Genomic DNA, 23,564 nt, shown 5'->3' on the forward strand with positions numbered 1-23,564 from the left:
CAAAATGAGAGTCCTTCCACTCCGCCAGTAAGAGAACTGAGCGAGTGGTCGCCCGGTCGGGGCTTATTTCCTGCATCTGAGTCTGCACGTCAGGCAGCCAGTCTACTCGAGTTTGCTCAGGCTATATGATCTTTGGCGGTAGGATCGATCGGTTTTCGTTCGCGCACTGAGACACAAGATGACTTGTGCGTCTTGAGCGTCGGCGCATGTGAGGTCGCTACGTGAGTTCATTGGGCCGCGGCGTATAGCGAGGGGTAGTGACTTCGCGGTCGACGCGAGAGAAACAGGAGTCAACCCACGACATCAGTCTGGGCGGTGCGAGCTGCGACACCGTGAGACGGGAGATCGGCGCGCCTTCCTGCGTCCGTTGAAGCGGATGGCAGCGGACGGTTCGGGAGAGGGATTTCGGGGTGCTACGCCAGGTATTCTCGAGAAATCGCAGTTTGTTAGAAGTTAAGTGATTGGTGATATGTTGCTTGATTTACTCTTGTTAAATTCTACGTGTTTTCTTGGTGAGGTCACCAGCCGTTCTGCTTTGGGATCGTCCCACCATTCTTCTCCGTTTGCCCACTCGCGGGAAGATGGTTGTTTATAAATTGGGTGGTCTGTTTTTCCCTTGTGGAGTTGGGGCGGGCTACAGCAACCTGCGGTTCGGGATGTTCGGTAATCTCCCTATCAATCTACCGTACGTTAGTAGCTTCCTCTGTCATGTTTGTCGGATTTGATGTGTTAACGAATTTATTGCTTGGAGTGTAACGGCCTAATACCTGAAATATGTTTTGATCTTTGGAAACTTTGATATTATTGCCTATGATCTTGAGAGGCGGTATCTGTGTACTGTAGGGCATCTTAACTATTGTTTGGCCAACCTTGTAGAATTTTATATAAGATTGCATTTCATGACCTTTTACTTAAATGATCATTTTAGTATATAAAGTTGCCACCCGTTCACCGTAAGACTTTCTTAGAATTTAAAATCAAGCTGCACCTTCGGTGGCAAGGTTAATATTTTAATTGTTAGTGTTTTGTTCCATTTACATCCCTCCTACGGAGGGTGCATAGTTTGTGTGCTTGTGTAAATTGTTAAAACTCTTAGTTTAAAGTTATCTGGTGTGTTGCAGATTTGCACCAGTGTAGTCTTTCAGAGGCTGTTGTGAGCGGTCGTAACAATGACCATGTCAAAAGGGAACGGCAAGGTTCTCTGCCCGAAAAACTTGTTTCTTTCTGCCTCTGAATAAATTGTAACTTTGATATCTAGAGGGTGCTTTCTGATTATAATTTTAACAGTCATGACGAACGGCACAGATGCGAAAGGAAGAAAACCCATGAACTCGACGTGTTTATACCAAGTCCAATGGGTCGTGCGCATGACAGGTGTTTTCATTTACGTATTCTGACACATACAGCACCATCTACAGAACAATTTTCACACTATTTTTTGCTTCTGTCATACGTTTTCCCCCTTCTCTGATAATGTTCTGGTGTAATTTGACGCTATTCTGACCAGTGGTGTTATTTCTACAGCGGTTTGAAAGTTTAATTGTAATCATCCTCCGTATCACTTCTCCTCTATCTCAATTTGTGGGTCATACCATATTGACACTGACAACTTGTAGAGGTTTCTCGGTTGTGATGGAATGCAGAAAATCTTTTGAACTCTGATTCGATGACTTAAACTTCTGACAAAGATAACGTTTTCATAGTAATGTCCCCAAGTAATAGGTGTTTGACGAACTAACAATTTGTACCAAGTTATAATGAACGGGCTTTCCCCAGTGTGGAGTTGTTGAATTACACAATTTCAACTGTTATCTGCCTTCTGCAAGTTGTACATACTGCTGCACATTTCTAAACAGAATTTACAATGATCTGTGTCATTCAATAAGAGAATCTAGAACTCTAGCATTTCTTTATCAGTCTTCCCTATATTCCCCAATCCTTCCAGAAGTCAAGAGCGATTGTTGGGTATGAGATTATCCTTTCCTTTTGCATACACTGTTCCAAAACAGTATTTGTTTTGGGGAATAATGTCCAATAAGATGAATGTGGTTGTAACAACTCGTAAGGAAGGAGAAAACAGAATCTTAGAAGACCTGGAAAGTGCACCAGCCAGGTAATAGTGGGCTTTGCAAAAAGACCAGGTTACGGCAAGTGCCTCTAATTCTATTGTCATGTATGCGTGCTCACAATCCTACCAGCCTTTTCCTCAAAAACATTGCGATATTGTTGTAACAAACGATATAATTCCATCTACTGTGAAACAAAAATGCAGTTGACTTCACTATTTTAGCTTGAATCTGCTAATAACAGAACAGATGAGTGTATTCCATCCGATATTAACTGTGTTCTTGGCAGTGTCATGGCTTATCCAGGTAATAGTCAGTCGTTGGAAAAATGTCAACTGTAATGGGGACTCTGCTGTTCGTGACCCACAGTTTTTCCCAGGCAAAGTCAATATTATTGCATTCATTCCCCTCAACCATTGACATCCAAGCATAAAATCCTCAACCACGTTTGGTACTAATAGGAATGTGGAACTTACAGCTCGATTACCCAGGGTTAAAAGTAGTTATAACTGTATTTTCATTGAACTAGAATGGAAAAGAAAATTGAGGAGGTGCTAGATAACGATAAGTTTGGCTTTAGAAAAGATAAAGGTGCCAGAGAGGCAGTTCTAACATTTCGGTTGATAATGAAAGCAAGACTAAAGGAAAATCAAGACACTTTCACAGCATTAGTCGATCTGATAAAAGCGTTCGACAATGTAAAATGGTGCAAGATGTTCATAATTCTGAGAAATATAGGGTAAGCTATAGGGAGAGACGGGTAATATACAAGATGTATGAGAACGAAGACGGAATAATAAGAGTGGAAGATCATGGACGAAGTGGTCGTATTAAAAGGGGTGTAAGACAGGGATGTAGTCTTTCCCCTACTGTTCAATCTGTGCATCGAAGAAGCAATGATGGAAATAAAAGAAAGCTTCAGGAGTGGAATTAAAATTCACAGTGAAAGGATATCAATCATACAATTCGCTGATGATATTGATGAATGTGAAGAATGAAACTGAAAAACAATTACATGATTCGTTAAATGGAATGAACAATCTAATGAGTGTAGATTATGGACTGAGAGTAAACCGAAGAAAGACAAAAGTAATGAGAAGTAGCAAAAATGAGAACAGCGGGAAACTTAGCGTCAGGATTGAGGGTCACGAAGTAGATAAAGTTACGGAATTCTGCTATCTGGGCAGCAAAATAACCAATCACAAGCAGACTAGCACTGGAAAAATGGGCATTTATGGCCAAGAGAAGTCTACTAATATCAAATATAGGAAGAAATTTCTGGGAATGTACGCCTGGAGCAGAGCACTGTGTGGTAGTGAAACATGGATTGTGGGAAAACCGGAACAGAAGAAAATCGAAGTATTTGAGATGTGGCGTTACAGGCGAATGTTGAAAATTAGGTGAACTGATAAGGCAAGGAATGAGGAGGCTCTGCGCAGAATCAGAGAGGAAAGGAAAATGTGGAAAACACTTTCAAGGGGAAGGGACAGGATGATAGGGCAGCTGTTAAGACATTTGGTAATGATTTCCACGGTACTAGAGGAAGCTGTAGAGGGCAAAAACTGTAGAGGAAGACAGAGATTGGAATAGATACAGCAAATAATTGAAGACGTAAGTTGCAAGCTCTACGCTTTGAGATTAAGAGGTTGGCACAATGGAAGAATTCGTGGCGGACTGCATCCAACCAGTTAGAAGACTAATGGAAAAAAGGGACGTTCCCCTACGTTACTTATGTCTTTACTGTGTTAAATTGAACAATGGCATCCATGCTAAATTTATGCACTTACCTGTGTCAAGATTACTGATTGCTTCTATATTTTCTGTTATCAGTTTTTTTGGCAGACTGAGGCATACTACAAGATTCCAACTAGCGAAGGGTTATGATCTCGTGTCAGTTGTACCTCGCTATCATTGTACCTTGGCATTCAGATGTTCTTGTCACAGTCACTCCCGCAACTCACAACCAACACCTCAAGGCTAGATGTGATCGCGTATATTTTAACGGTCTTTGAGGGGCATCGTGATGATTATCACCTGCAGCCTATGCTATAGCTGGCAGTTGGTTTCGCCACTCACTACTGTTGTGGTTAACGGGAGTAAGGTTACCGTTTTGTCACTGATATGCTCCCACATGTTGCTGCTAACCTACATTGTACCTTCTTTTGTGATGCCTGTCTCGGAATCCTGAATTATTTATTGTCGTTGTTATTGATTTGCGTGCCAAATAAATGATTTGGAGTTTCATGTCCAGTTCCACTCCTGTTTGACCTAGTGTGGTTGCTGCCACTGAATCGGTTAAAGGCAGTAGGTTCAATGTTGACTGACTGCAGACTTGACTTGGCTTTAAAATCTACATACAACATGTCGGTGGTGTCGGTCGCAGACAGTACTTTTTCCTAGTTTGTTTCACTAACGTCTATGACTTACTCTCTAGTATCTGTAGGTACTTGGCTTTCAAACGGTATACCATATCTTTAGGCGAGATAGGCTCTGTCCAGTAACATGTTTTATTGTTATAGTTTCTCAAAGTATCTTCTGGCATATCCCTGCTTCGCATTAGAAAGTTCAGGGTTGAACATGTTGTTGTTGCATGGCAGACGACCAATATTTACCATAACTGCTTCCTCGAATTGTTTTTGAGTATTACAAAATTCGGCTGCATCTACCGCTCACAATGTGTCATCTCCATATGTATAACCAATTACATATCCTATGTTTTGGGCCTCGGTCCATACACGTGGTAATGCACCTCCGAAAGTTCTTATGAACACAGTAAAAACTTAGGACTGGTTATATTTGATTACTTGCTCCTTCAGGCGCAGTGATGCATAGTCACGTGCAACCAGCCTCGCTAACGGTGACTGCGGTGATACATTCTGCTGAGTATATTTTTCTGAAACAGTGGACAATTAGACATAAATGTCTGTCAAGGAACTTCGGCTGCGTTACTAATTAGAGAGTGATTATCTTTTATCCCTTGTTTGACTGTTGTAGGTTCATGATTTACTGACTCAACCTGATGGTCGACTGCGTCTTTCCATTGGGAAATGTCGGCACCCATCTGGGTTTAAATTTCTTGCAGACCATCAGCAAATTCTTTACTGAAACGTTCGTTACCAGATTTAGTTTCCTCAATTATCGATTGTACTTGTCTTTTGTACTCTGTTTGTTGATTGTCCATCCTTTCCAGTGAGCCATGATTGGAAGTCATTTGCAAATTGATTGTCATGCACTTTCAGTTAACTGGGTATTGTTTTCTACTGATCAATGGAAATATTATTCACTTTGGTTGATAGCTTTCCGACAGTTTTGTTTAAGGCACCCTGACTGTGTTTTATGGCAGATACTTGTGTCTTAATAATTTTTACATCTTCAGGTAAATGTTAATGTGCCTCTGAAAATTACACCCGGTTAGTGGCGAAATTCCTTTCAGCTTCGGATATTTCTTAGATATTAGAATTTAGTGCTGTATGGACATTGGTATTTTGTGTTTGTAGTGCCATTTGTACTGCAGGCATTTCAGATCGTAATGCAGTTTGGCTGTTGCGATGATCCTTTCCGAAGTCCATTTCATTTCATTTTACCTCTAATGATAAGGTTTCTATCTTTTGTAACACTAATGAAATCGGATCGAGTGCTCGTTCACTCGTCGCAGCCTTTTCTACCTGTTTCACCGTCTGCTGAATGTTAAGTTCCTCTTCTTGGGCCATTTTAAATTGATATCTTGTCTTCATCATAACAGTGTTAATTTACTTCCAAACCTGAATAATCCACTCTAAGCCATTAGTAATAATCACTAAAAACTTGTATAATAAACTTTAACCTATTCACTTTCATTTATATGCCTCTGGATCGCACTAAACAAAAAACAGTGTAGTCATGTTGCTAATCGACATCGCTTACTAACTACAAAAAGGAAGAATTTCCAATCTACAACATCTCATACTCTTAGAATTCCCACTGGCACCAACAAGCATAAATGGAAATGGGTTTATATAACTTCCTTCTTGTGAGTTCAGTGAACTGCCTTTGGAATTATACATGGCCAAACACCTGTTTCTCGATTACAACCCAGTACTTTCATTAATTATCCATCAGTTACTGGGCATGCAACAATAAATTTACATGAATTAGTTACTATTCCATGACAATAAAATACGAGGAATATTTTTGCAATGATATTCTAAATGAAAGTACGCTATTTCATCTTGGCGTCTGCTCATATGTTGCAACGTTTATGCTATCGCTTTCCTCTCCTATAAAGTTAAATGTTGACTGAGTTTATGTATTGTACACTCACGTTCAGAAAAAAACATAACACCTTGAACGACTAGGGATGGGACGCTCTGATTCACAGGACGTGTACATTAGTACGTTCTTCAGAAATTATTAGCATTTTAACTATGTTTCAACGTCAACGCTTTCAAGGTCAACATCAAAATCGCGGCGCACACCACCTACCCGTAAAATGTACCAGCGCCTCTCGTTGTCGCTATAAAACGAAGGTAATGGATCAGTGTGACTTGAGAAGACATGCAGGAAGCCTTGCAGACGTATGTGCAAAGTGTACCGTCAAATCAGTGAGTTTGAAAGAGGGGGTATTATTGACATGAGAGAAAATGATGCATCCACCCGCGAAATTGCTGCTCGTGTGGGACGAAGTGTTTCGTCAGTACAACGGGTGCTTGCAGAATTGTTTAACAAAGGCCATAGAACTCGACGAGATGGGTCCGGTCGCACGAGCCATATCACTCCCCGAGAAGACCAACACCTCATCCGAACGGCATTGGAGAAAGGTTCTGCGTCCTCCTCGGCTCCGGTGCAACAGAGGAACAGAATAACACATCGTACACTATCTGGGATGACAGTCGGCCGCCGTTTATTACGACATGGGATAGACGAGTGCCTTCTACCTTTCCACCTACCTTTGACGAATATGCACGTATCACTGGGGCAGGAATGGCATCAGATAGTGTTTTCGGCTGAGTCCAGGTTCTGTTTGTTTCAAAATGATGGTCACATTTTGGTTCGCCACAGACAGAGTGACATCACACAGACTCCATTCGCACAAAACGAATAGCACCAACTCAAGGCCTTATGATGTGGCGTGCTGTTAGGTCCACCCACAAATCACAGTTGGTGTGTGTCCAGGGCACTGTGACCAGTGTGGCCTACGTGAATAATATCCTGAGTCCCGTAGCCCTACCCTTTCTGCACAACACCCCCAGGCGCTATTTTTCAGCAAGACAATGCACTAATATATGTTACTTCACGAACACGTGCCTGCGTGGTGTGACAGAATGTCAGCCTTTTGCCCTGGCTCACCAGATCACCAGACTTGTCGCCAATCGGAAACGTGTGTGATATTGCGAAACGATGGGTGCAGCCCTGTGACCCAGTGCCAACAACCACAGATGAACCATGGAACCAGATGAATACAGCATGTATGTCTATATCACAGGACGCCATCCACGCCTTATACGCGTCGATGCCGTCACGCATAGGAGAAGTTATCTGGGCCCATGAAGGACGCTGTGCCTACTAGGCAAGAGGACACATGCTGAACCGCGGTGACTGAACTGATATAATCAGTTCTGCAGAACCTGCTAATGTACATGTCCTGTGAATATGAACGCCCTATCTCTAGACATTCAAGGTGTTCTGTTTTTTCTTAATATGAGTGTATTTAAATATTAAATTCTAAATACACTCCTGGAAATTGAAATAAGAACACCGTGAATTCATTGTCCCAGGAAGGGGAAACTTTATTGACACATTCCTGGGGTCAGATACATCACATGATCACACTGACAGAACCACAGGCACATAGACACAGGCAACAGAGCATGCACAATGTCGGCACTAGTACAGTGTATATACACCCTTCGCAGCAATGCAGGCTGCTATTCTCCCATGGAGACGATCGTAGAGATGCTGGATGTAGTCCTGTGAAACGGCTTGCCATGCCATTTCCACCTGGCGCCTCAGTTGGACCAGCGTTCGTGCTGGACGTGCAGACCACGTGAGACGACGCTTCATCCAGTCCCAAACATGCTCAATGGGGGACAGATCCGGAGATCTTGCTGGCCAGGGTAGTTGACTTACACCTTCTAGAGCACGTTGGGTGGCACGGGATACATGCGGACGTGCATTGTCCTGTTGGAACAGCAAGTTCCCTTGCCGGTCTAGGAATGGTAGAACGATGGGTTCGATGACGGTTTGGATGTAGCGTGCACTATTCAGTGTCCCCTCGACGATCACCAGAGGTGTACGGCCAGTGTAGGAGATCGCTCCCCACACCATGATGCCGGGTGTTGGCCCTGTGTGCCTCGGTCGTATGCAGTCCTGATTGTGGCGCTCACCAGCACGGCGCCAAACACGCATACGACCATCATTGGCACCAAGGCAGAAGCGACTCTCATCGCTGAAGACGACACGTCTCCATTCGTCCCTCCACTCACGCCTGTCGCGACACCACTGGAGGCGGGCTGCACGATGTTGGGGCGTGAGCGGAAGACGGCCTAACGGTGTGCGGGACCGTAGCCCAGCTTCATGGAGACGGTTGCGAATGGTCCTCGCCGATACCCCAGGAGCAACAGTGTCCCTAATTTGCTGGGAAGTGGCGGTGCGGTCCCCTACGGCACTGCGTAGGATCCTACGGTCTTGGCGTGCATCCGTGCGTCGCCGCGGTCCGGTCCCAGGTCGACGGGCACGTGCACCTTCCGCCGACCACTGGCAACAACATCGATGTACTGTGGAGACCTCACGCCCCACGTGTTGAGCAATTCGGCGGTACGTCCACGCGGCCTCCCGCATGCCCACTATACGCCCTCGCTCAAAGTCCGCCAACTGCAAATACGGTTTACGTCCACGCTGTCGCGGCATGCTACCAGTGTTAAAGACTGCGATGGAACTCCGTATGCCACGGCAAACTGGCTGACACTGACCACGGCGGTGCACAAATGCTGCGCAGCTGGCGCCATTCGACGGCCAACACCGCGGTTCCTGGAGTGTCCGCTGTGCCGTGCGTGTGATCATTGCTTGCACAGCCCTCTCGCAGTGTCCGGAGCAAGTATGGTGGGTCTGACACACCGGTGTCAATGTGTTCTTTTTTCCATTTCCAGGAGTGTATATTTCACCAGTCTTAAGAAAATAGTACCGCATTTTATTAATATCAAGTGTACATTGGTTTGGAATGGACTGGAGAGGCTATGGATTCAGCATGCTCTGTGGTATGTAGAACTGGATTGATCTGTTGCGACAGACAACGTTTTCGATCGTGTGCGGACTCTTCGCGATGAGCTCATTCTCCTTCCACTTTCATGCCACGTATTCCTGAAACTGCTATAGATTTAGTTAAAATGAGAAGAGATATCTATTAGATTCAGCTTCACCTTGAAGTTCCAGATGAGCCTTGAATTTATTTCCTTCTCATCATTTAATCATACAATATTTCATCTTAAGTAGTAAAAATGGCGTTATTTTACTCCGTACATTTTCACATCATAGCGGTTCAAAAGTAACTTAACAAAATGACTGAAACCGCGCGACCGCTACGGTAAATAACTTGCTGGCTATAGCTAAGACCTAATGGAAGATTAGATTAGATGGTGGGTGGAAATGTTTAGGATAGATCTTCATCCACCAATGAATATCAGTATGCTGAGAACGATAACAATGAAAAGAGAACTCTCTCTGATATATGTACAGTGAATCTCGAGGGAATAAATGATACCTACGAAAGAGAAAACATGCCAAAAGACTTCAGACAATGCAGTACCATTTCCATACCTAAAAGACGAAAGGCAGTCCTGTTAATATACTGGAGTAAAAGGAAAAGTAGATAATTTTATTGAAGAAGACAGAGTAAGAAGAGAAGCAATTTTGGGTCTGTGCATGCTTTTGGACAGAAGGGTTGATGTATATAGAAGAGCTTATCTTACCTTCACTGATTTAGAACAGACTGTTGGTAATACGAACAAGACTCTTTTCTTTAGAACTTTGAAGAAAATAGGACTAGAAGGACAGAAGGATGATTAACCAAAAATGTTAGATTTTATTTATTTAACGTGTGGAATGGCGCATACATTTGATGGAATTTGGGACTGGCATCATAAATTTCTCATAGCCCAATCTATATGCTCTGGAGCTGCGTTTTTCCCTGATGTGGTGGGCAGTCTGCCTTGGTGCGCCACAGTGACATATTGGTGAGGACAGCATTCCTCATTTAAAGACTCAAGCCGCTCATCTTCCATGTCCCATTCTCAGTCGACTGAGAGCTGATCTTACCATCAGCGTTCATCAAACGCAGAAACTGTCTCGGTGATACAACGTAATAACTGGGATGTTGCTGGTGTATTTTGAGTTATTTTTCACTTCATAAACCGGTGATGTTAATCCTAGTCAGACTGTAAGTGCAAGAGGAGAATGTAAATGAAGTCTGTTGATTCTGAGATCAGGGATGGCACAATCTCCGATAACCGAGCGAGGTGGCGCAGTGGTTAGCACACTGGACTCGCATTCGGGAGGACGACGGTTCAATCCCGCGTCCGGCCATCCTGATTTAGGTTTTCCGTGATTTCCCTAGATCACTTCAGGCAAATGCCGGGATGGTTCCTTCGAAAGGGCACGGCCGATTTCCTTCCCCATCCTTCCCTAATCCGAGCTTGTGCTCCGTCTCTAATGACCTCGTTGTCGACGGGACGTTAAATACTAATCTCCTCCTCCTCCTCCAATCTCCGATAGTCTATGGTTTGCTACGATCTTATTTCATTCCCTGATGAAGGCGTCTTTCCTTCACAGATTTGACTGTTGTGTGTGGCTCAGGACAGGCAGCCAGATGGTGGGCTCCCGAAATGATGCGCATGTTAGTATTAGCTTGGACATCAGTTTCGTTTACGAGAGTGGTGTTCAACCACGCTGGTACACAGTACTCCTCTTCGGGGTATACGAAGCTGAGAGCAGAAGCCCGCAGAGTTGTTGCTGATGATCCGCATATGGTTTCACAAAGTTTTTGAGTGATATTATTTCTTGTCCTCAGCCAAATGGAAGGTCTTTTGAGGTGCGACGTAAAAGACAGGGTTATCTCTAGACTGACACCTGGATATGTTGACCCCTTATCGCGATTAAGGGGATTGTCATCAATACAGACTTCCAGGATTTTATTGGATCATCTCTTATTAAAATGGAAGTAAGTCACTTCTGTCTTAGCAGCGTAAGTTTTAAGCCTCCATTTCTGGAAGTGTACTGACAAATCAGCTGTTGTTACGATCTCTTATATGGTTTCAAAACGAGTGTGCCCTCGTGCTATTGACCCATCATGAGCATAGCCAAATTTCTTACTAAGTGTTTGTGTCATGTCGGCAATGTAAATGCTAAGCAGCAGTGGAGCTCATACCGAACCTTGAGATAAGCCATTCTGAAGGATTTTCTGATTACTGATTTTGTTTCCCATAATGACCTGAAATCCTGTTACCAATCATGTTGTCAATAAGCTTCGTAACTTTTCGGATGAGATTATCGTGATCATTTTATAGGGTACCTTGGTATCCAGACGGTATCGTAGCCTTCTGATAGATAAATGACAGCAAGAGATATTTTCGGATATATCAGAACCAAAACGCAAAATAAACACCAGTAAGGTAGAGGAAGAAGTCTGGTTTAGAAAACTAGTTAAACAAGGATGTTCCCTATCCTCATGTTTGAAAGGAAACATTCTCTCAGATAAGCTGATGAGATCCTAGTAGTTTCAGACTCCGAAAAAGAAATGAACAGAATTCTGTAAGTCCTGTCAAATACTATTAAACTATAGAAATTAAAAGTGAACGAACTGGAAAAGGAAAGTAATGGCAGCACGGAAAACATTAGCAGAAATTAAAATAAATGAAAAAATAATGTCACAGAATCTGTTAGGTGAACAATATTTTTATCTCGGTGCTATAATCACAGTGGACATAGATACGTAATGGAAGCGAAGGATTGCATTGGCAAAACAGAACGAACAGTAGGGATAGAAAAATCGTCTCCCAAGTCTTGATGGAAGTAAAAAAAAAACGATTATTCAATGAAACGCACAATAACTTTTAGCCAGTTCCAGAAAGGGCCTATGTGCTCTTACGAACTTGCCACCACAAAGTTAAAATGTATCTGCCAATGAGATACCTGTGTATGAAAATCGCCCATGTCCCAATTCCAGATTTGCTAGATGGAAAGTCTGGAAATTTTGTTGGGCTTTGCACATCGTTCCCACCGGAAGGGCAAAGTCTGCAAATTTGCAGACACAGGAGTGGCTATAAATTTTGCATGAGGAAACGTCTCTCGAGACCACACACAGCAACATAACGGACAGTGGACAGCTAAGGTCCTCACCCGAAGTTTACTATCACAGCAGAGTGCTCACTCCTTCCACCAGTGGTTTCCCACTCCGCTACTGAGAACAGCAGTCTTCTGTTTCGCCGTTCGTTTTTCGCGGATGCTGAGCCAGGAGGATGATCCCAGAAAAAAACTCGCCTGGCTAGAGTGCGTCACTGCACTCTAAGTGATCGGAAGCTCTTACACAACAAGTGAACGGTCCTCCGGTTTCGCCCCTGCGAAAAGGAGTGTCCTGGTCAAGGCCAGGTCCATTTCATGGAAAAATCAACTATAAGAATGAAATGTTGGTTAGGTGCAGAGGGGCGGATTATCTACATTGCTACACACTACTGCATAGCCACTCATGTAATCCGCACGCAATACAGGTGGAAAGTCGACAAATAAAACTGAATCGGAAAGTAAGTAAAGCTAAAGTCTCGTACGCAAATTCAGTAAGAAAATAGTATAAAATGTGAGAAGAGAGACCTGGAACAGGCCGCCGCCTTACATAGCCCTGCCGAGCGGGATTAGCCGAGCGGTCTCAGGCGATGCAGTCACGGACTCTGCGGCTGGTCCCGGCAGAGGTTCGAGTCCTCCCTCGGGCATGTGTTTGTCCTTAGGATAATTTAAGTTAAGTAGCGTGTAATCTTAGCGACTGATGACCTTAGCAGTTAAGTCCCATACGATTTCACACATTTGAACATTTTTTTTGACATCGCCCTATACTGTGACGCAAAATTGTTTCCATGGTGAGGCCTTTCCCAAAACACTCTCAACACAGCCATCATTGAAGAAAGAAAAGAAACGAGAAAAGTTTAGAAACGCAATAAGAGAAAGGAAAGAACACTCTTGAAGGGAAAATGCTTGGAAAGAAACGAAGAGGACCGGGGAAAGTAAATAATTGGAAGGCAGCGAGAAGAGAATAAGATGTGATAGTCACGTAGAACTGAAACGAACAGTCTATGACAAAAGAGAGTGGTTGCATTGACAAGGTATTAGCCTTTACAATATGTATGTGTGTAACGACAGACGTATAGAAATGTGTTCCTCAGTCATCACAGGCCAGAATAAAGAACAAAATGACTTAAGTGGGTGGTCTGTAAAAGGAAGGAATTCATAGATTTTTAATAGCAACCGTCCACACCCTGGTAAAGAAATTAGTTCCTCCCCTGCACAGATTAAACGGCGGACTCAATTGACGCTCGGGAGAGGGTCCTGCTGTAGTTAAAGAAATAAGCGAGAATCTTAAGTCCCCTCTGCCAGAGACTAAATTAAAAAAGAAGGGGGCGGACACTCGCCGTGTCACGCTCGCCTTCCTTTTACGACACGTGTCAGCCCGTGGGGAGAGCCCGTTAACGTACGAGGCTACGCCCGCCATGCCGCACAATCTTAGCGAATTTATGTTGAAAGCGGCTAAATTTGTGTGCACTTACGCACCAAACGCCTAATTGAAGAAAAAAAGTGCGGGCAGATTAAACGCAGAGGGTCTCCTTTTTTTCTTTCGCTCTCCTTCTTTTTTTTCGTTAGGCGCGTGTATTTTCTCATTCTCCCTTTCCGTGTTGAACTAAGGTTTCTGCACAGCAGGATTAGGAGTGAGGTAAGGTTTAATTACTCGTAAGTTGTAATCCTACGCGTCGCCACGGCTGGGGGCAGGTTTAATCACGGCCCGAGCCGCTTCAGACGCCGTCGACGGCGCATAAACACTGTGGCCCGCCGTGTTAACTTCTTTCCGACTACTGTGCCGCGCGCCGCGGCCGCCGAGCAGCGCCAGCCGCCTCCTTAATTAAAACTCGGAGAAAAATACGTTCGTGACGCCGCTAAATGCTCGATTTTCCACGCCTCGCAGGGAGTGCGATGCGCGGAATTAAGTAATGAACGCAAACAGATTGCCAATCAGTCAGCTTAAGAATACTTTAGAGGTACACTCACAGGCATTGGTCATGTATACTAATGGAGACTCTCTCATTGGGAGAATCCTTAGAAAATGTAGTCCATCAACAAAGCAGGTGGCTTACAAAGCACTCGTTCGACCTATACTTGAGTATTTCTCATCAGTGTGGGATCCGTACCAGTCGGGTTGACACAGGAGATAGAGAAGATTCAAAGAAGAGCGGCGCGTTTCGTCACAGGGTTATTTGGTAAGCGTGATAGAGTTACGGAGATGTTTAGCAAACTCAAGTGGCAGACTCTGCAAGCCAGGCCGTCTGCATCGCGGTGTAGCTTGCTCGCCAGGTTTCGAGAGGATGCGTTTCTGGATGAGATATCGAATATATTGCTTCCCCCTACTTATACCTCCCGACGAGATCACGAATGTAAAATTAGAGAGATTCGAGCACGTACGGAGGCTTTCCGGCAGTCGTTCTTCCCGCGAACCATACGCGACTGGAACAAGAAAGCGAGGTAATGATAGTGGCACGTAAAGTGCCCTCCGCCACACATCGTTGGGTGGCTTGTGGAATATAAATGTAGCTGTAGATGCAGATGCAGAGCTGTGCGACATAAACGAATGTTGGTTGGCGTGTTTCTACATCTGGAAATGTCTATTCAAGTTTCGCGACAGTCGCATGAGAGTGGTGCTAGTAGGCCCACCGTGAAGATGTAAATCAGGTTTGCTTTAAATACAAGCAGAGACGGTCGTGAGCCTTAGTTCAAAAATGGTTCAAATGGCTCTGAGCACTATGGGAATTAACTGTTGAGGTCGTCAGAACTACTGAAACCTAACTAACGTAAGGACATCACACACATCCATGCCCGAGGTAGGACTCGAACCTGCGACCGTAGCGGTCACGCGGTTCCAGTCTGTAGCGCCTAGAACCGCTCAGCCACCCTGGCCGGCGAGCCTTAGTTACCATTGATATTGGACTTGGCCAGTTGATGATAGTCAAGAATGCTGTGTAATTGGGTTACTAAAAGCTGGACGTCCTTTCCGCAATATTACACAAAGAGGCGGCAGAAATGTAGCCACTGTACATGATTGATGGCAGCAGTGATCACGAGAACGTACGGCCGCAAGAAGACTAAGCTCCAGATGGAAAAGTGGAGCTACCGAGAGGGAAAACCATCATGTTCGGTGAATGGCGTTGCCGCATCTTACTGCATCTGCAGCAGCTGCTTGAGCTGTAGGCGGCACCACAATGATACAATGAACAGTTACAAATCGGTTATTTCAAGGGCAGCTATCAGCCAGACGACCCGTAGCCTGAATTTCACTGGTCCCAAACCACAGCCGTGCCCACGGCTGATGAGATGATGAAAACTGGGGATCCCACAGGGTTCAATTTTGGGTCCGTTACTATTGCTGATACAAGTTAGGGATGGGTCACTGTGCACAGTGGGTAATCATGTGCATTCAATATTTGAAGTTTGCCATAAAAATGACGACGTTCGACTACCGCTGCTGTCTTCAGATTTCTGTAATTAAGGCCGCGGGGAGTGGCAGCGCTGTTTGAGGTGCCATGTGACGAACTGCGCTGTCCCTCCCGCCGAAGGTTCGAGTCCTCCCTCGGGCATTGGTGTGCGAGTTGTACTTAGCATAAGTTAGTTTAAGTAGTGTGTAAGTCTAGGGGCCGATGACCTCAGCAGTTTGATCCCTTAGGAATTCACACATTTTCTGTAAGTAACAAACAGGTGCAAGAATGCAGGCGCAATTTGAGCTGCGATTTATGTTGGCGTTAGGCAAATAAAACAGGCCAGTTTCTTGTTATTTTCAGCATAAGGAAATAAAAAGATTCTTCGTGATTTACTTTTACATGAATGTATCACTGAAACATGTAATTTATTGCATATTTTCATGTACCATTTGCTTTCTCATCGTAATTATCAAACGTACAGAATCACATCGTGTTAATATATAATGGCAGACTGAGTAATGGTGCGCTGAAGGAAAACAGGTGCCAACCCTCGGTGAAAAAGATCTTGAAATGAAGAAGAAAGTGCGGAATGGAAAGAAACGACAGACTAAGTTGAAGAACGAGAATGGAAATGTGTGAGATATGCATTTCTCACGGCGTATTCAATATTAAAAAAACTTACGGGAACGCAACCGAGTGACCCCATCGATAACCGATGATATTTCGACAGATAAACAATGTGTCATTTTCAAGGCAGTATTGCAGCCAGTAACCTCAGTTCGTCGTACAACTGCAGAAAGATAATACACACATGCAAACTATATGCACTGAAGCCAGCACACAACAAAAGATGACCGACGTCATAAGTTATGGACAATGAAAATAGGTGAGGGTGCCCTAACTCCGTTCGTCTTTTTTTATATGATAGAGTAGAATTCCACTCAGTATTTGAGAAAAACTCTCCATCTCTATATATATAAGGTTACTTACCAATTTAATTTCAACTGATTCCTTAACTACACTACCCCAATACCTAAAACTGTATGACAGAATCTCTATGTTCCAGAGGATAAGCGGTGCCAATACAATTTCCTGCAACAGCCATTTCGTGGGTGTTATAAGCGTGTGTGTCGCTTATGCTGAGTACACCGGTCCGTCACGGTCCTTACAATCTGACCGATCTAAGACATGCCACAACTCCAAGTAATACCGTAAACATATGCCTTACGCAAGCCAATATCACCCTTTATGAACTCTAAAAGGGCCTGATCATAAATGGTGGCAGAAAAACACATTTCACACTATATTTCCACAAAATACAACCAGTCCTGTTGGAAATGCTCCTTGTGTAAGACAAAAAGACCACAGACTTTGGCACCACCTGGGTGTTGGCATTACTCACCCGTTGGGTAGATGATCGATAGTGCATCGATTCCGACGAAAGGTGGCCTCAAGATGGGCTAATGCAGCTGACAAGTTCTCTGAGTCTGCGAGAGCTGAAAGTGGCAAAAGATGCAGTGTTCACTATCTGATTCAGCGTACAGCAGTATTGTTGCTGACCCTACCAAAAGTGTTGAGAAAAAGACGAATAGTCTTCTGCTAGGAATCACGCTGCACGTACTGGTGAAGACATCCACAGACTGTTTGTGATGCCTGGTTAACCAACAAATAAACATTCTAAAAACTATTGAAATGGCAAAAAAAGGATTATAGATTCCATATTACTGTTTAAATACATTTCAGCACTCAAACTCCGTTAGATATATTGCCAGATAATTTAAGTGTCGATTATTTTAACTCGTGTATATTTCAAATTATATTTCAAATATTCTTCCCTTCTCAAGTGTACAGTTCCATAATCGCTGTGGATAATTGCTCCGTCGTGTGGGAAGTCGTGAACAATTTCATCTTTGTGACTTTTTGCTGTTCAATTTATCTGTATAGGTTTTTAAATTTAAACTGGTTTAGTATAATAAAAGTGTAGAAAATACAGCCATCTTACATATAGTTGGTTGCTGATTAGTTATTATGAAGGTGTCAAATAATAATGATTGCTTGGTTCGACACTATTCCCCCCACTAACTGTGACAGATGAGTCAAGAATATTTTTCTCAAGTGTTATCATGAAAGACGTGAAACATAATGCAAACGAGCGAGCTAACAGGGTAGTTGGTGACATCGCCAAGTAGTTTTCAGAGAAAAGATAAACGCTAAACTGAAATAAAAGTGAGATCTTGTAAATGCGATATTTTGTAGTGCCTAGGTAATCGTACAGCCGTTGACATCCACCACTTAAAATTCTCAAGATTGTTAACAGATCTAAGACTTTCTTGGAAGTATCACTTTGAAGACATTCTGCAGAAACTAAAAACTGCTAAGCTTCTCTATAAGAATAATCCCCACTGTTTTTGACACTGGAATGAAAAGCCTCCTGTACTGCGCAAAATTTTACTCACTTATCTCCTGTCGTATCACATTTTAGGGCAACCCTGAGCACTTATCAAAAACATTCTTAGCCCAAAAAAGTGGCAGATATCACAAGTCGTTGTTCTCATGTCCCAGAATTCTAACTCTGCCATCCCGGTACGTATTGTTTATGATGGGAGTTACTGTTGCCAATACGCCTAATTCGAAAGCAATATTTGCACTTGGATAACACTTCCTTAAGCATTATAAAAATGTGTGCACTATTCGATAGGTTTCATTTCCTGTAGGATCCCAGTGGAACCCTGTCGGTGTCCTACAAACTGATAAAGCGAGATGCACGCGCAGTCTAGGGGCGCACGCACGCTGTTCATTCCCCCTCCTCCTTGACTTCTGACCTCCTTTCGGGTTCTTCTTCCCGGTAGTGGTGCCGGAGATGCCTTGGCCAGACTTTACAAGTTGACCACTATGCCTCCAAGCCCTAACTGTAGACCAGGGGATGCCTGCAAGTCTTACGGTATCCCGCCCCTTCTTCCCTCTATGTCTATGGACTCACATCTATTAGCTTACTTTCAGTATTATTGTTATTATTTTTCTCCCCACACCTTATTAAAAAAGACTTTTGCACCCCTTGTTCGAGTGTAACGTCTCGTGTTGGTTCCGCCGAAAGGATGCCCTTTCTGTTATGCTTGTACAAATAAAGATGTTTTGTTCACTTAATCCGTTTCCTGCTTTAAAAAAAAAAGAAAAGAAAGGGGGAGGCATCGTGGCCAGCCCTCCGGTTTAGACAGCCCTCCGGTTTAGACCCCTTCCCTCCCTGCCACCACGGACACAAAGCTGACCACTCCACTTCCTCAAAAAAAAAAAAAAAACTCCTTAAAAGAAGGGGTAGCGTCTTTGATTAACAATAAAAAGTCCTGAAATCCAGGTTCGAACCCAGGCACTGCTTATATGGTGGCCGAAGAGTTCCGGTATAAAAACTCACACTCGTTCTGGATACGGACTTATCAAAAAGGTTGGAGGATGGACATAGGTTCAAGGCATTCTCTTTGCTTTGGGATAGGAAACGGAAATGCTCAGTGGCATGGAGGATACAGGAGGAAATGGAAACCACAGCATAAAAGACACATAATGTGTACTCACAGGAGAAGTAACCTGTAACTGATAAAGTGTCATGCTGATCTCTCCATTGGCAAAAGATTTCGGACCAGTCGCCCATTCGGATCGTTGGTAGGGGACCACCAAGGGGGGGGGGGGGGGGGGGACGTGACCACGACAGAAAGATGGAATAACCAGCAAAGGGGTAACGTTCTACGAGTCAAGGCGTGCAATCTCAGATGTTTGAACGTGATAGAGAAGCTAGAACAGAAGTGCCAGCGTAACAGGAAATCTAAAACATCTAAAAATGAAAATTCGAAAGCTGAATCTAGATACAGTGGAAGTCAGTGAAGTGAAATGGAGTGAAGGATATCTGGCCCGAAGAATGTAGGGTAATGTCAACAGCAGCAGAAAATAATATAACGGGATTACGATTCGTCATGAATAGGATAGTGGGACACAGAATGAACTACTGGAAACATTTCAGTGATAGACCTATTCTCACCATTCGGCAGCAAACCAAAGCCGACAACGGTAGTTCAAGTATACATACCGACGATGCAAGCAGGAGATGAAGAGACAGAGAAAGTATGTGTGGATACTGAACCGGTAATTCGGTATCTACAGGGAGATGAAACTCTAATAGTCATAGGGGGCTGGAACGCGGTTGAATGGGAAGGAACAGAAGAAAGACCTACGGAAGAATATGGGCTTGGTAGTAGGAATGAAAGAGGAGAAAGACTAGTTGAGTTCTACAATACATTTCAAATGGCAATACAAAATACTGCGTTCAACAATCACAAGAGGAGGGCCGGCCGCGGTGGTCTAGCGGTTAAGGCGCTCAGTCCGGAACCGCGCGACTGCTGCGGTCGCGGGTTCGAATCCTGCCTCGGGCATGGATGTGTGTGATGTCCTTAGGTTAGTTAGGTTTAAGTAGTTCTAAGTTCTAGGGGACTGATGACCACAGCAGTTAAGTCCCATAGTGCTCAGAGCCATTTGAACCATTTTTGAACAAGAGGAGGAGGTGTACTTGGAAAAGTTAAATTATATCATTATCAGACATAGATTCCGAAATCAGTTATTGGATTGTGCGGCGTACGCATGAGCAGATATAGACTCAGATCACAATTTAGTAATGATGAAAAGTAGACAGAAGTTTAAGAGAATCAGTTTGGAAGGAAGTGGGATACTAAAGTACTGATGAAAGAAGAGACGCATCTGAAGTTGGCTAAGGATGTTGACGCTGCGGTAAGGAATACCAGAGAACAAAGTTCAATCGAAGAGGCGTGGACATCTGTAAAAAGGGGAGTCACAGACAAATACAGGTACCACAAAAGTTACTGGGAAGAAACATTGGCTAACACAAGAAATACTTCAGTTGATCGAACACAGGAGGAGGTACAAAAATGCTCAGAGAAACTCAGGGATTCAGCGACATAAATCACTAAGAACTGAAATAAATAAGAGCTGTAGGGAAGCCAAGGTGAAATGGAAGGAAGAAAAATGTAAAAAAATGGAAAAGAAAAGTTAGTCGGAAATCGAAAAGCATTAATGAATTTAAATGCAGGACTGGTAACATGAAAGGTGCAACCAGAATTTCGCTATTAAGCGAGGAGAGGGGAACACGTGGGTGTAAGGCCTTTATGAGAGGGAGAACTTGCCTGACAACGTCTTAGAAGAGGAAACTGGAGTCGATATGGAAATTATAGAGGATCTAGCATTAGAATTTAAAAGAGTTGTTGAAGTTTTGATGTCATATAAAGCAGAATGGTAGATAAGAACCCGTTGGAAGCTGTAAAATCATGGACGAAATGGAAACTAAATGACTGATCAAGTTGGTTTGTAGACTCTATGAGTCTGGGGACGTACCATCAGAGAAAATATCATTCACACATATCCAAAAATAGCAAGGGCAGCTGGTTACGAGGACTACCACACGATTAGCTTAATATTTCATGCGGCCAAGGTGACTGTAAGAATAATACCCGTTGGATTACGATAAGTTTGGCGTTGGGAAAGGTAAAGACACGAGAGAGGCGACAGTAACGTTGATAATGGAAGCAAGACTGAAGAAAAGTCAAGACACGCTCATAGGATTTGTCGACTAAGGCAAAGCGTTTGACAATGTAAAATGGCGCAAGATGTTCGAAATTCTGAGAAAGATTGGAGTAAGCTATATATATGGAAATACAAATAATATACAGCACTTACAAGACTCAAAGAGGAAAATAAGAGCTCATTATAAGTCTGAACGACTTTCGAGAGATAATCGGCCTCTAGAGGTGAAAATTTATCATCCATGTGTTCTATGCTTCGGACTTTTTTCTTTTAACACCCTCACTTGACTGTGAAGTTAAAACAGTTGACGTGGATATGTTCAAGGCGACTTGGAGTTCGTGAGCAGCCTTGTTACACGTAGTAACCCAGTACTTTTCAGCGTTTCGAGTCTGAATTCCTCGGAGCAGCCCATTCTCGTTCATCGTGCGATACCGAACAACGAGCTTGTATTTTGGTAAATAAGGAACTATCGAACGAAGAGTGTAATATCTTACACTTGTGAATGGCTGTTGATAACGACATTCCACTAGACGAATATCAGTTTGCCTTCAGAAAACGTAAAGATGTCAGTGGCATAATTTTGTGCAGCATCTAGTATTAAAAACAAATTGAAAGAAAAAGAATCGTAATGTGGAAGAAACAATGAATGAAATGAAAGCAAATTCCTTCTATCTATACAAACAATAAATCTTTAAAACTCTCGTGTCTGTCTGTTTCTCTGATCTCCAAAACTACTAGATGAATTTTCAAGGAGTTTTCACAGTTCACTTCAGCATGGGCTTTGATTCATCTAAATCCGATCAAGAAAAAAAAAACGGTATCGTGTTTTAAAGTTTTTATCTAAAACCGTTGTATCTGTCTGTTTTTGCACGATAATCTCCTTCATATTGTTTTTACAGGTAACTAGAGCATAGCTTGCCGCCCCGTATCGGTTTTATTTACTCAAAATCGGATCACGAATAAAAAGATAACGTAACTGTAAGTTTTATGCCTACTAATATTATAAATACGAAAGTAATTATGTCTATTATGTTTTCAGACCACTGACCGATCTCGAAGAAAATTTGTGTGTAGATAGCCTAAACCTTGTGGAAGAACATAGGTTACTGTAAAGAAGGTGTAATACAAGATAGTTACTGATTCGACGAATAGAACGCGAATTAGGGAGCAAATTTACTCTTTGGAAAAGCTATTCACTCTTTGACTTACAATCCTTCTAATATTTGTGAAAAAGCTTTCACTAGTTGACTGACTTAGCTCGAGTAAACTGCATGGACTGCAGAGATTTTTTTGCTTTTATTTAATCGTACTTTTATGATTTTCACAAAATGTAACTCCTTCCAAACTTTTCACGCTAATTAAGGCCATTTAAACATGGTCTTTTCCGAATATACTTGTGACCTAAAAGCGATTCTGGTAGTTGGAGTCCAAAGTTTGCGTTCTTGTGGAGATATTTCCGTAGCAACTTTTATCCCCTGACAAATATTTCTTTACATATAATCGAGAAGTGAAATGCCAATCCTCATAAATGTAGCTCTAAAATTTTTTAATGTAACGAGATATTTTTCTTAAAAATTGTCATGCCCTCTTGCACTCCCTCAGTGGATAAATTTTCAGGAATCGAGTATTTTTTTTATTTCTGACCGAGAGGTAAAACACCGATTGTCATAGATGTAGCCTTAAAAATTCTTTAGCAGTTCTTTAGAAATTATTGATTTTCAAAAAACTTTCGCCCACTATTTTACCCCGTTAGTGGTTGAATTGCCAAAAATGCTGAAACACTTTTGTTTTACTTTCTGACTGAGAAACTAAATACCAGTTTTCTTAGTTCTGGCTTCAAATTTTCCCTTAATAGCGACATACTTTCAAAAAGCTTTCATCCCTTATTTTACCCCATTAGGAGTGGATTTTCGGATAATTCCTTCTTAAACGATGCCTACAGTATAAGATTCATCCGAAAAGTCTTCGGACTCAAGACCACAACGAAAACAACAAAAAATAAAGTTAGGTAAGTCGATATGCAGAGATTGGAAGATTAGCTCTTGATAGGAAAGGTTAACACAGGGTGGAAAAGGTGGAATAAGGCTTAAAACTAGTAAGACAAATCAATGGATTTGTAAGAAAAATGTTAATAGCTTTCTTACTACTAGAAATAGGGGTATAAAACGCTACTCTCTGCCTGAACCACGATTACGCTGTCAATTGTAGAAAAGGAATG

The sequence above is a fragment of the Schistocerca gregaria genome, chromosome 4 (assembly GCF_023897955.1).
Source record: "Schistocerca gregaria isolate iqSchGreg1 chromosome 4, iqSchGreg1.2, whole genome shotgun sequence".
In the NCBI taxonomy this organism is placed as follows: domain Eukaryota; kingdom Metazoa; phylum Arthropoda; class Insecta; order Orthoptera; family Acrididae; genus Schistocerca; species Schistocerca gregaria.